Raw genomic sequence first — 13,677 nt, 5'->3', positions numbered from 1 at the left:
CTGCGCTCCTATTTTTCAAACTCTATCATTACCTTCTCTTCTGTAGAGCATCCTGTCACCATCTTATAATAGAAGTTCAGTTCATTTGCATATGCATTTGCAGGTTTTCATTAAGAGGAAGACGGCAGAGTGATTAATGAGTGTTAGTTCTCATTTTGCAAAAGGAATATTGTCTTTTTAAAAAATATTCCATCTTTCAGAGCACTGAAAGAAATAGTTATAATTTAAGTAAGAAAAAGTCATTTATAGCATTTATGTTATTTAAGATGTTTTGCTTATAAAGTAATCCATGCTTTCTGTAGACATGTTAGAGGCAAAAAAGAGACAAGTAAAACAAAAAAGAAATCATCCATATTCCCTCCACCATGAATAAATACTTTGGTACTTTCCCCCCCCCTTAGGAATTAGCAGTTTAGCAGCTTGATTTTTGCAGTTTACATTACCTAGCAATATGAACATTCATGTGGAAAAAAATTGTTAGGACCTATATAAAAAAGTGTCTATTTTGGAATGTTAAGATCATTAGTGTCTACTTTATTTAGTTTTTCTAGATTGTGTAATTTTTAAAATGAATACATTTTACTTTTCTAGTTGGAGGCCATAATAAAGCTACTTTCCTTTTGGAATGAACTTGTACGATTATTTCCTATGTCATTATAGATTCCTAATGTGACTTTTAATGGCAATATAAAATTCCTTTCTATTAATCTACAATAATTCATGTTGTCATTCCTCCATTGATTGAAATTTAGGTTGTTTCACAGTTTTTGGCTTTTTTTTGAATTACTCTTGGACAAACATCCTTACACATAAATCTATATGTGCCTTTCTGTTTATTTTCTTAGGCTTGATTGCTGTAAGTTGAACACGTCAGTGGCACGGGCACCAGCTGCACAACCCTAGGAGCCACCAAACACAGTGTATTCTGTATAAATGTTGCTGCCAGGAGCCCCAGTTCAAACTACAATGTGAGTAATGCCTGCTGGAGTAGAGCAATAGCTGAAGCCTTGGTCAAAAGCTATGAAAATGTTTAAAGCACTAGATAAAAATTGCCAAGCTGCCTTCTGGAAAAATTGTCTGAATTTATATTCATTCCAGAACTCACCACATATATCATGACTGAGAATTAGAATATATTTTAAAACACAAATTCCCTAGGAAAAAATGGCCTCCCATTGCTGTATTCATTTGTATCTAACTGATTACTAGGGAGATTAACTTTTTGCTTATGTCTACTAGTCATTTGTATTTCTTCTTTTGCAAACTGCCTATTCATATCTTTTGGCAAAATAATAGTAAGTACTGAGTACCAGTAATTGGTACCAAGAGTTGTTTATGTATGATCTTACGTACTCTTTTCAATTACACTGCAAGCAGTCATGCTTATTATCTCCGTATTACAAATTAGAACTCCAAGAGGTATACGGATGATACGAGTCTTGTCCAACATCACACAGAACGTGACAGGGCCTGGATTTGAACCCAGCTCTAACTCCAGAGCCTGAGCTCTTAATCACTGGACTCTAGTGCCCCTTAATTAGTGCGTTAGTGTTCTTCTTATTAGTTTGTAATAACTCTTTACATAGTAATTATAATAACTTTTAACTGGTCAAATTTGTGGCAAAGGTATTTTTATTGGCTCATAATTTGCCTTAATTTGATTTATACAGATTTAAGTCATTTTTATATCAATTTAGATGACTTTTTTTTTTTTGAGATGGAGTCTCGCTCTGTTGCTCTGTCGCTCTGTTGCTCTGTCGCCCAGTGCAGTGGCGCGATCTTGGCTCACTGCAACCTCCGCCTTCTAGGTTCAAGTGATTCTCCTGCCTCAGCCTCCTGAGTAGCTGGGACTACAGGCATGTGCCACCACGCCTGGCTAATTTTTTGTATTTTTAGTAGAGATAGGGTTTCACCGTGTTAGTCAGGATGGTCTCAATCTGTCCTGACCTTGTGATCTGCCCGCCTCAGCTTCCTAAATTGCTGGGATTACAGGCGTGAGCCACCACACCCGGCCTAGATGTCACTATTGGTACGTTATCACATTTTAAAAATATTCTAAATTTGATTCACAATATTATTAAAATGTTTGATGTGAAATATTTTCCTTTCTAATAAAAAAAACTATTGGGGAACAGATTGACTTCGGAATATTAAGAATGAAACACATGTACGCATAATATGTGAATATTTGGAAATGAAATAACCTACATCATTGATGAAAGGACATCTTATTTCTCATTGATATTTCCACTGTCTGCAGGGAAATATAATCATTTGAAAATACAAGACAAATAGCAAAAGATCAATAGAATGCTTAGCAATGTAAGTTATCTTAATGCTTTCAAAATAAGACAGTGACCAGATTTTTTGTTTGTAATACTTAAGTTGATTTGCTTGCAATAATAAATAAATCCTCACATGCACTAATTCAGTTTTGCAAAGCATAAGAAAACAAATGAACATCATAAATGCTATATAGCCCCTCCACAAATGTCCAGTTCTTACCCGTGTTTTGCATTGATATAAAATAGAATAGCTATTAAGTATTTTGTAATTTGAGAAATAAAAAACCTGGTAATTATTGATGGTTTCTCTACTTAGAAAAAGGAGAATATTTATTTACATATATCAGAGTAATTCTATTTGGCAAAGGATATAATCATTTGTGTTACTAACATCTGCCTTGTTCTTGCTTATGAAGGAGACTTAGGACAAGTGTCAGAATCTTTCCTTCTCACTCCTGAAGAATTTGTGTTGAGTCTGGGTTCCTGGGTTTTCTAGCATCTGAGAGTGGTCAAAAAATTCTCAGACTGCAAAACTTCAGCCTGAGTTTCTGTGCAGAGCATTCCGGAGTCTTTTCTTCAACAAGGCTGACTGAAGAAGGCTGACACTGTGTGGGAAGGAAGGCAGAACTGATCTAGCAAAGAGTGAAGGGAGCACTCTTCCTCATGACTTGGAGTGGGATGGGGTGGTTCTTAAGGATGGCATCCCATGCCCACTCTTATGCAGTGCTGTGTGAGGGGATGGAGCCTTCTGAAGGGTTCTCCCAAGATGGCAGCATGGCCTAACACAAATAAGCCTTATGCCCAAGCTTGGCAAAAAGAAAATGGAGGGGCTGTTTTCAAAGGGTCCATGAGGACTGTAAGTGTGTCAGCACGATATTGGAGGATCACCTCCTGTTTTCTGACACCAAGAGAGATGCTGGGTCCCCTATAATCCTAAGGAGACAGGAGACCTCAAAACCATGACTGAGGAGGTGCAAATGCTGGTTAGCTCTGGTAGCTGGGGTCCTGCCTGGACTATAATGTCCCTTAACTGGTGTGTTAGTGTTCTTTTTATTAGTTTGTAATAACTCTTTACATAGTAGTTAACCTTTGATTGTTCAAATTTGTGGCAAACCCATTTTTATTGGCTGATTATTTGCCTTAATTTGATATATCATAGGAATTTAAGTCATTTTTCATATGAATGCAGATGGCTAATTCCACTCCAAGTTGTGAAATTAATTAATAAATGCCAGTCATTCAACAAACAATAACTGAGCCCCTACTATGATCCAGGCATAGGTATAGACCCTGAGAATATAACAATAAACAAAGTCCCTGCCCTCAAGAGGCACAGACAATGAACTGCTTTTTTTAAAAAGATAACTTCAAATGCTGAAAAATGTGTTCAGATGAACATAAAACAGCATGTCAGGCAACGTCTCTTGGAGGATGTGACATTTCAGCAGAGACTTGATCTTACAGGTCTGGAGGAGGGAACAGCAGATTTAAAGGGCTGAGTCAGACACGAGGTGGGCATGTTAGAGGAACAGGAAAGGCGGCCAGTGGAGCTGGTGTCAAAGGAATGAAACCGCACGCAGAGGAAGACCAGGTCAGAGGCTGAGTAGATGTCAGATCCTAGCAGCCACGTGGGTCATAGTGGAGATTTTCTGTTTATTTCTAGACACAATGGGAAGCCACAGAAGCTTTTAGGAAGGGGATAACATGTTCTGATTCATACTGAAAAGATCACTTTGGCAGCTATGGAAAAGGATAGTAAGAAAAGCAGGGTGCAGGGTGGCTATGTGACTATTCCAGTGGTTTCAAAGAAAGGCTGATGGTATGGACAGAGGATAGTAGCAGTGGAGATGGCAAGACACCATCAGACTTAGGGTAGAATCTGACAACACTTGCTGATGATGGAATGTGAGGCATGAGATAAACAATCATCAAGGTGACTCCTAGGTTTTTAGCTGAGCAGTTAAATGGTTGGTGGTGCCACTTGCTGTGATGGTGAAGGCCTGGGGAGGGGGAACTTTGTGTGGGGATGGAACCGAGGGTTGTGTTTGGGACATGTGAAGTTTGAGGCACCTATGAAATGTCTAAGGAGATGTCAAGTAGCAAGGTTGGGAGAGAGGTCTGGGTTGGAAAAAAAGATTTTGGTTATAAAGTGAATGAATGAAAGAACAGATAGATAGGTGGGAGCATAATGAGATGGGTAGGTGTTTAGAAGGAAAGAGGGTTGGGGTATAGATGGTAAAGTGGATGGATGGATGGATGACTGCACAGATGAATGGATGGACAGATAGACAGATAAATAGGTAGATATTAATAGATGGACAGATAGATAAACAGATGGAAGAAGGAAAAGAGAGAGAGAAAAAATGAGGGGACAGAGGAAAAGCCAGTAAATTAAAAAAAAAAAAAAGTGAGGGGGCCAAGCACGGTGGGTCACTCCTGTAATCCCAGCACTGTGGGAGGCCAAGGCAGGCAGATGACTTGAGGTCAGGAGTTTGAGACCAGGCTGGCCAACATGGTGAAACCCCATCTCTACTAAAAATACAAAAATTAGCCCAGCATTGTGGTGTGCACCTGTAATCCCAGCTACTCAGGAGACTGTGGCAGGAGAATTGCTTGAACCCGGGAGGCAGAGGTTGCAGTGAGCAGAGATAGCACCACTGCACTCCAGCCTGGATGACAGAGTGAGACTCTGTCTCAAAACAAAACAAAACAAAACAAAACAAAACAAAAAAAGAAAGAAAAAAGAAAAAGAAAAAGATCTCCTATATAGGTATAAATTACTTTAAGCAATCTGAAGATTAGAAAGGAATAAGTTTCCCAGTGAATAAATTTTTTAGTGTCTCTGTGCTAGAAGACAATGTTCACTAAACTAAAAATATTTTCTCTTAAGGAGATAACTATTTTATATTTGCCTCTTCCGTCTATATTTTCTCCCCTCTCTTTCTTGCTTTCTTTTGTATTAAATGATTTTTTTTCATTCCCATTTTCTCTGTATTTATTTGGAAGTTATAAACACTGTTTCTATTCATTTAGAAGTTAACCTAGGCATTTTAACATATAAGCTAACGAAGCCTAATGTTTATCCATATTCTTACCATTCTGACCAATGATCAAAGAGCGCGAGGTTGCTTTCCCTTTCCTTCCTGGCTTCCTATTTATATGCTCTTCCTTCTAGTATTTCAGCTCAATCTCGTTTTTTAAACACCAGAAGTTAGCCATTATTTGTTGTTTTATACTGTCAACGTTAATTTAGGTTTAAACAGAAGTTTCCCATTTTCTTGGCTCAAAATTCTTTCTTGTATATTAGATCTTCCTTCTGTATTCTTTTTTCTTCCTAAAAAATACCCTTTTAAAGCTTCTTTGTAAGGGTGTCTTAGTAGTAATCCCTTTCAATTTTTGTCTATAAATGTCTTTCCTTTGTCTTTCCTTTGGAATCAAAGTTAGATTTGTATAGGATTCAAGCTGACAGTTAATTTCCTTCAGCAATTTGAAGAGACATACTGCTAATGAAGACATATCCATTGTGTTCTGACATGTTTTCCTGCCAATAAGAAGTCCACTATTAATCTAGTTATTATTTCTTTTTGGCATTTTTTTTTCTTTTTCCTCTCTGTTTGGGGGAATCTGAAGCTTTCCTGCAGTGTATCTAAATGTGACTTTATTTTTATTTATCCTGCTCAGGACCTATTGGCCTTCTTGACTTCTCTTCTGGATCTTTGTAGTCAGAATAAATAAATAGTCATGGTCTTTTTTTTCTTTTATCTGTTTTTTTTTTCTTGAGACGGAGTCTCACTCTGTCGCCTAGGCTGGAGTGCAGTGGTGCGATCTTGGCTCACTGCAAGCTCCACCTCCCAGGTTCACACCATTCTCCTGCCTCAGCCTCCCGAGTAGCTGGGACTACAGGCGCCCACCACCATGCCTGGCTAATTTTTTGTATTTTTAGTAGAGACGGGGTTTCACCGTGTTAGTCAGGATGGTCTTGATCTCCTGACCTTGTGATCTGCCCGCCTCGGCCTCCCAAAGTGCTGGGATTACAGGCATGAGCCACCGCGCCCGTCTGGTCTTTTTTTCAATTATGGAAAATAGTCATGATCTCTTTGAATATTGCCTAATCTGTCCTAAAATGTCAGTGAATTACACATGTTAGACTTTCTCACTCAATACTTCCTAACCCTTCTTTCATATTTTTCACTGTTTTTTTGTTTTGTTTTTTCCCTGTGCTCTGCTTGGGTAACTTATCTTCTACTACTCTCCTTCCCATTGGCTATCAATCAATTTATCTGTGTTAGTCTGTTCTCATGCTGCTAATAAAGACATACTCAAGGTTGGTAATCTACAAAGATAAGAGGAAAAATTGACTCACAGTTTCATACGGCTGGGGCGGCCTCACAATCATGGTGGAAGAGCAAGGAATGTCTTACATGGCGGCAGGCAAGAGAGAATGAGAGCCAAGTGAAAGGGGAAATGCCTTATAAAATCATCAGCTCTCAGCCAGGCATGGTGGCTCATACCTGTAATCCCAGCACTTTGGGAGGCCGAGGCGGGCAGAAAACCTGAAGTCTGGAGTTTGAGACCAGCCTTGCCCATATGGTGAAACCCCCTCTCTACTGAAAATACAAAAAATTAGTCAGGCGTGGTGGCATGCGCCTGTAATCCCAGCTACTGAGGGGGCTGAGGCAGGAGAATCACTTGAACCCAGGAGTCAGAGACTGCAGTGAGCAGAGATCGTGCCACTACACTCCAGCATGGGTGACAGAGAGAGGCCCCGTCTCAAAAAAAAAAAGAAAAAGAAAAAGAAATCATCACATCTCATGAGACTTATTCACTGCCATGAGAACAGTATGGGGGAAGCACTCCAAAGATTGAATCATCTCCCACTGGGTCCCTCCCACAACATATGGGAATTATGGGAGCTACAATTCAAGATGAGATTTGGGTGGGGACACAGCCAAACCATATCATTATCTAATCTGCTTATCAACTGAGATGAATACAATTTTTATATTTTTCATTTATAGAATTTTGTTTATTTTGTGTCTCTCTTCTAGCTTCTTGTTCCTGTATCTCTCTAAAAATTCTTTTTTTTTTTTTTTTTAGATGGAGTTTTGCTCTTTTTTGCCCAGGCTGGAGTGCAATGGCACAATCTTGGCTCACTGCAACCTCCACCTCTTGGGTTCAAGCAACGCTTCTGCCTCAGCCTCCCAAGTAGCTGGGATTACAGGTGTGTGCCACCGTGCCCAGCTAATTTTGTATCTTTAGCATAGACGGGGTTTCACCATGTTGGCCAGGCTGATCTCGAACTCCTGACCTCAGGTGATCCACCCAAGTCGGCCTCCCAAAGTGCTGGATTACAGGCGTGAGTCACTGCACCTGGACTCTCAAAATTGTTTAATCATTGTGTTGGGTATTTTCTTTCTGCCCCTTCCAAATCCACTCTCTACCATGTTCCATCCGCTTTGTGCCCCCATGGCTAATCAGCTGAGCAACCTGTCCCTTGTCTGGACAGATTCCTGTCCCTCTGGGGGGAGAAGCAGACCTTGGCTATGTACTGGTGTAGCCTCCAGGCCTCGAAAAGCTTTACTGTCTCTACTCAGGGACTGATGGCTTTTGCTTCTATCCTTTCCCCAGAAGCAGGTATGTGCCTGCATACCAAAATATGGAAAGAAGGGATTGCTGGCCCCCCTCCAGAGGCAGAGGGCTTTGCTTCTCAAGGGCTTGCTGCTTCTTCCTGACAGCTTAATTAAGGCTTTTGCTCCCATGAGAGGAGCATCAAGGTGTGGGGGCAGCCACCTCCTCCTGCATCCTGTGCCACCAAACGGGGGGTCTCTCCAGCCTTTTGCCCTGTCCTAGTCTTCCTCAAGAGCACCCCCTCTTCCCCATGGAGACTATGAAGAGAAGCTTGGGAGTGTGTGTGAACTCCGCTTGTGTCTGGGCCTCTCAGTTATTCTAAATTAATATAAGATATGAGTGCATACTCAGTCTTTAGAAATTCTTTTTTTTTTTTTTGAGTCAGTCTCCCTCTGTCACCCAGGCTGGAGTGCAGTGGTGTGATCTCAGCTCACTGCAGCCTCCACCTCCCAGGTCCAAGTAATTCTAGTGCCTCAGCCCCCCAAGTAAGATGGAATTACATGGGATTATAGGCATGAACCACCACACTCGACTAATTTTTTTTTTTTTTTTTTGGTAGAGACAGGGTTTCACCATGTTGGACAGGCTGGGCACCTGACCTCAAGTGATCTGCCTGCCTCAGCCTGCCAAAGTAAGGAATTCATTATTTTTTAAAAAATATTTCTTCTTACTCACTCCATGGCAACCACCCCCTCCTTCCTCCCATACTCTGCCAAAGGTGCAACAATTTCATATCCTGCCTCTCATTAGAGATGCTTTTTATCCTTTGAAGTTTACTTTCCTGGTTGCCTTGTGACCTCAAGTCTCTGATGAGTTTAAGGAAAGAAAGTTATAATATTGTACACTGCTCATCATTTTCTTGTTGTTAGGATGGGGGTGACATTCTCTCGTAGCTTTCTATATTCCAAGCAGGAGCAGAAATCCTCATGTGTTATTAATAGCACCACCTTTCACTTCATAATCACTGTGGGCTGGAGGATAAATTATATGGCTGCAGAAAGTTAGGCCCCCACTGGAGGCTACCAGCACCTGGCAGATGCATTCAGGGCAATGCCAACTACAGGGCTTTTTTTTCTCTGGGTTCCTGCTTAGCTTTCTGGCCTTAGAAGATTTCCTTGACTTTCCTATAAGCTTAGGTGTGCATTTTTAAAAATGTTTTTTTAAAAACTATCTCATCCAGCTTTTTTTTTTTTTTTCTGATACAGAGTCTTGCTCTGTCGCCCAGGCTGGAGTACAGTGGTGCAATCTCAGCTTACTGCAACCTCTGCCTCCTGGGTTCAAGCGATTCTCCTTCCCCAGGCTCCTGAGTGGCTGGGATTACAGGCACCCACCACCATGCCCAGCTAATTTTTGTATTTTTAGTAGAAACAGGTTTTCGCCATACTGGCCACGCTGGTCTCAAACTCCTAACCTCAGGTGATCCACCCACCTCGGCCTCCCAAAACGCTGGTGAGCCACCACACTCGGCCTTATCCAGCATTTTTAAGTGGCAGAAAAGCTTCTCCAGATATCTAGTGAGTCATATAGCTGGAAACAGAAGTTGAAAAAAAAAGTTTTATAATATTAAAATGTTAAGGTTTTACTTCTTTCCCAATTAACATTAATGATTCTTGAAATCGTTGGTCAGATGACTGTATGTCAAAAAGCAATGGTTAATATGAAATTAATATTTAAAAAAAGGAATCTGTTAATGTCAAAGATGGACTTTACTAAGCTTTTCTTAAATACTCTAAAAATTCAATTTATCTGGAGGGTGTTAACATGAATAATTTAAAATTCATTTCCCAACTGCAAGGGAAATCAAATTGATTCCAATGGTTTTCCTGAATCTGAAGGCTTGGTTATTTTTAATAATTTTTTTGGATGATAAATGGGTGGCAACATGATGATAGATGAGACAGAGATTATTGTTATAGCATATTAAGAAAACTTTAGACACTGATACTATCATAACCAAGGGTGAGCCTAGGTGTAGAAGTCACAATGTTCCTGAAGCAGAATGTTGATCAACTGGATGCGACCAATCAACCAACAGAAATCAGCTGTGATGCCCACAGCAACCATGCTTTCAAGAACTCAGTGGGCCGGATGCTGGAGAGTAGGTGGTGCTGTTTTAATGATTTACAGTAAGATGCCCCATTAAAGGACTGAATCATTGCAGGAATCCCCCCACATATGGAAATCTAGATACTTCCTGGGTTCCTTCTAGGTGGCAATGTAATCCAAGCATATAAACGTGATACTGCTGACCCTACATCTGATTTGGCCCATCTGGCTGACTAGGGGGCTGTCTCCACCATTCCATGAGTTTTTTCTCCTGTGTACCACCCACTGCACCCTACATTGTGCACTCTGTTGAGGAGGACAATTACTTCAGATACAGCTGGATTGTTCTTTAAAGTCAAACATATGGGAATTGGGGGCTTCCCTCCAAATCAGCTCTTAAGTCCATTTGTAAGAACTATATGTGAGGGCATGCTTGAAAGCTTCAGCTACAACAACTTCATTTCTTAAAAAGTGATGGATTCAATAATATTAGATGGATTTGATAGGCATGTATTATATTATGGAAAAATGAAAATGCATTCTCTGGAGACACATTGGTAGATTTCTAAATTATGTCATATGCTTGGATTTAGCCCGCAACAACTGCTATACTCTGAATTGTTCATCTCCGGACAAGTATTTAGTTTGTGGAATTTGATTTAATAGTGCCCCTTAAGGTATTAGAGTTTGTCTTTCCGGTCCACGTTAAAAGTCTCTGACCTTAAACTCTGTACAAAGAAGGCCCCTCAAAGAAAGTTCGGGGCTGAATTGAGGAGGATTCTGGGTAGAATCCTCTCCGTCTGGGATCCCCACCCTACTAGTTTACTTGAGGTGTGGCGCTCCTTCTAACAAGTTCAGCTTGAAGACTCTGAACTGGCTAATGCTGTAGTTTATTCCATTACATATGTATTATGTTGGTTTGTATCCCCACAGAATCACCAAGCCCAGTTTACAGGTTGTTCTTCTTTATAGACCTGTGAAATCCCCTGGGTGCTCCAAAGAGCTTTGGGGTTTCTGGGAATGTGGCACAAAGAATACAGTAGGACGGGTATTAGGTGATGTCTGCGCTGTTCCTTCATGTGAAAGAGCAGTGCGTATGTAAGCAATGTTAGGGCTCCGCAGGCAAGAGTCAGAACTGGGGGGAAACTGGCAGTTCATTATGTCCAGCACCTTCCATCTCAATTGACATATCTCATAAAGTCTTTTTTTAATAAATCAGCTGAGTCATAGAGCAGTGTAAGTGATATGGTTTGGCTGTGTCCCCACACTAATCTCATCTTGAATTCCCACATGTTGTGGGAGGGACCCCGTGGGAGGTAATTGAAGCATGGGGGCAGGTCTTTCCCATGTTTTTCTCGTGATAGTGAGTAAGTCTCACGAGATCTGATAGTTGCTATAAGGGGAAGTTTTCCTGCGCAAGCTCTCTTTTTACCTGCAGCCATCCACATAAGATGTGACTTGCTCCTCCTCGCCTTCCGCCATGATTGTGAGGCCCCCCCACCAGCCATATGGAACTATAAGTCCAATTAAACCTCTTTCTTTTGTAAATTGCCCAGTCTCGAGTATGTCTTTATCAGCAGTGTGAAAACAGACTAATACAGTAAGTCATTTTTGCCTGAGATTAGATATTACAGAAAGTCACACGGAAGTGTTCCATGAAGTTTAGAAATAAAAATTCTAGAAGACATACATTTGTCATGTAATGGTTGATTTTTCTTCAAAATATTCAGTGAATGTACAAAACCCATTTTAAACTAAGGACATGTACAAATTACTTAAATTCGTCCCCAGATGAACAATTGGAGAAAATATGAATAATGGGGGAAAATCTAACATGTGCAGTATTCAAAATTAATTAAAGAAAGGGCAAATCTTTGGCATCAAATGGAACAATGTTTTACTAGAGGTATGCATAAAAGGAACACTGACATGAAGGAAAGCATATTAAAATCTTGTGTTTGAAGATTCACTGTTCCCTAGAGGTGCTCTAGTAATTAAGATTAGCAAGAAATTTGTCAGATATTAAAACAAAAGAAGAGTTTCATCAGTATCACCAGCAATCTATTGTTAAACATAAAGTAGCCAAGGAAGCACCTTAGGACCAGGTTTAAGAGCTCAGGAAATCCCCCTCCACCCCATAGGATTCCTGGCAGTTTACCTCCAGAGAATGGGCTTCTGCTAGAAGTCTGGGAGCACTGGATTAGTCAAGAAGGCCAAATACAAGGATCAAAAGGACACCACAGCTGGGCATGGTACTCACACCTGTAACTCCAGTGCTTTAGGAGGCAGAGGCAGGAGGATCACTTGAGCCCAGGGGTTCAAGGCTGCAATGAGCTATGATGGCGCCACTGCACCCCAGCCCGAGCAACAGAGCAGCAACCTGTATATACATATATATATATATATACACACACACATATACACACACGTATATATATATACGTGTATATATATATACATCTTATCCCTGCCAGGTAGCCATGGAATAAGGATGTGAAGGTCTATAGGCACACCAGCTCTGACTGAGCAAACAGCGGTCAGAAGGGAGGAAGAAGCTTTTCTGGATCAAATGTGTCAAGCAGGCCCTGAGAAGAAAAGACAGAGCAGCACATGATGGCAGCCATACATAGGACATGAAAAGGCAGAAGCCAAAGAAGAATAGGTAGAAAAAGCCAGTGGTCCTGTTTTGGTCTTTTCAGTTACTCTTCAGTACACTGTCAGCTACTTAATCTCCCTTTCCTCTTGTTTAAGTGAAAGATAATATAACAATAACAAAACAGTTGTATTTATTTTTAACATAACATTATTGTATATAAACATTTACATAAAAACAAAATAGGACAAATCACTAATGGTAAGTTTTTAAAAATAATTAAAATGGTGTGTTTAGAGGGGTATGAAAATGGAATTGTTAAACTCTAAAAGAGCACACTGTACATGAATGCCTTAGAGGAAGCAACTCAATAGGATGATATATTTTAAGAGATTGAATAATAGAATGTTCTTCCCAGAATCTTCTACAATGGTAATATCAGCATAGTGCATTTATTCGTAGTACAACCACATATTTTGAGTTACATGCCTTTCAAAAACAGTACTGAATATACAATGCATAGACCACCTAGAATAAGTATGAAAGAAAGAAAACTGAAATGAATAAAATGGAGAAAATTCCATGTTTTATTCTATGTGAGATAAATGTCTTATATATCCATTAGAATTGCCTATGAAAATCAAACCACAATTTGAATCCATTTTCCTCATGATATTCTAATAACTAGCACTTTCATTTTCATCAAATAGAATTTATTATACATTTACTTTTGAATCACATTGGGCTGGGTATTATTTAAAACATGGCGAATAGAAATAGTTCATATCTCTTAGAAGCTTATAGATTAAATGGATAGTGGTAAACACGCACATGTAAAAATCCTGCACACATAATACATACTTAGTAGTACATGTCTAAACAACATGAATACATGCTAAACTAAATTACTTCTAGTGCTTTTAGCATAATATAATGGAAAAATAGTTTTTAAGTGTGTTTAGCCATCTGATTAGCTGAGACACAAACTCTCCCTGGAAGCCTACAGCTGAGGTTTGAGGGGGAAGAAGGAAAGCTTTCAGCCTATACCGGTTGGGGGATTGGAACAGAGACCCTCACATAACACCGGACCTCCAAATTGCAAAGAGTTCTTACCTTTAGAGATAC

The 13,677-nt window shown here is 40.0% G+C and overlaps 1 protein-coding gene across 1 annotated transcript in view; it reads left to right on the top strand.

The window, feature by feature from the left end:
- Positions 1–13,677, top strand: part of CPVL (carboxypeptidase vitellogenic like) — a 203,573-nt gene that overhangs the window by 13,151 nt on the left and 176,745 nt on the right. The window contains exon 2 of the mRNA XM_019031138.4: positions 846–968. The gene's annotated coding sequence lies outside the window, so the exon portion shown is untranslated. The remainder of the gene's footprint in view (positions 1–845; positions 969–13,677) is intronic.

Source organism: Gorilla gorilla, chromosome 6 (genome assembly GCF_029281585.2).
Source record: "Gorilla gorilla gorilla isolate KB3781 chromosome 6, NHGRI_mGorGor1-v2.1_pri, whole genome shotgun sequence".
NCBI lineage: Eukaryota > Metazoa > Chordata > Mammalia > Primates > Hominidae > Gorilla > Gorilla gorilla.
This window is presented reverse-complemented; position numbering and strand designations above follow the sequence as displayed.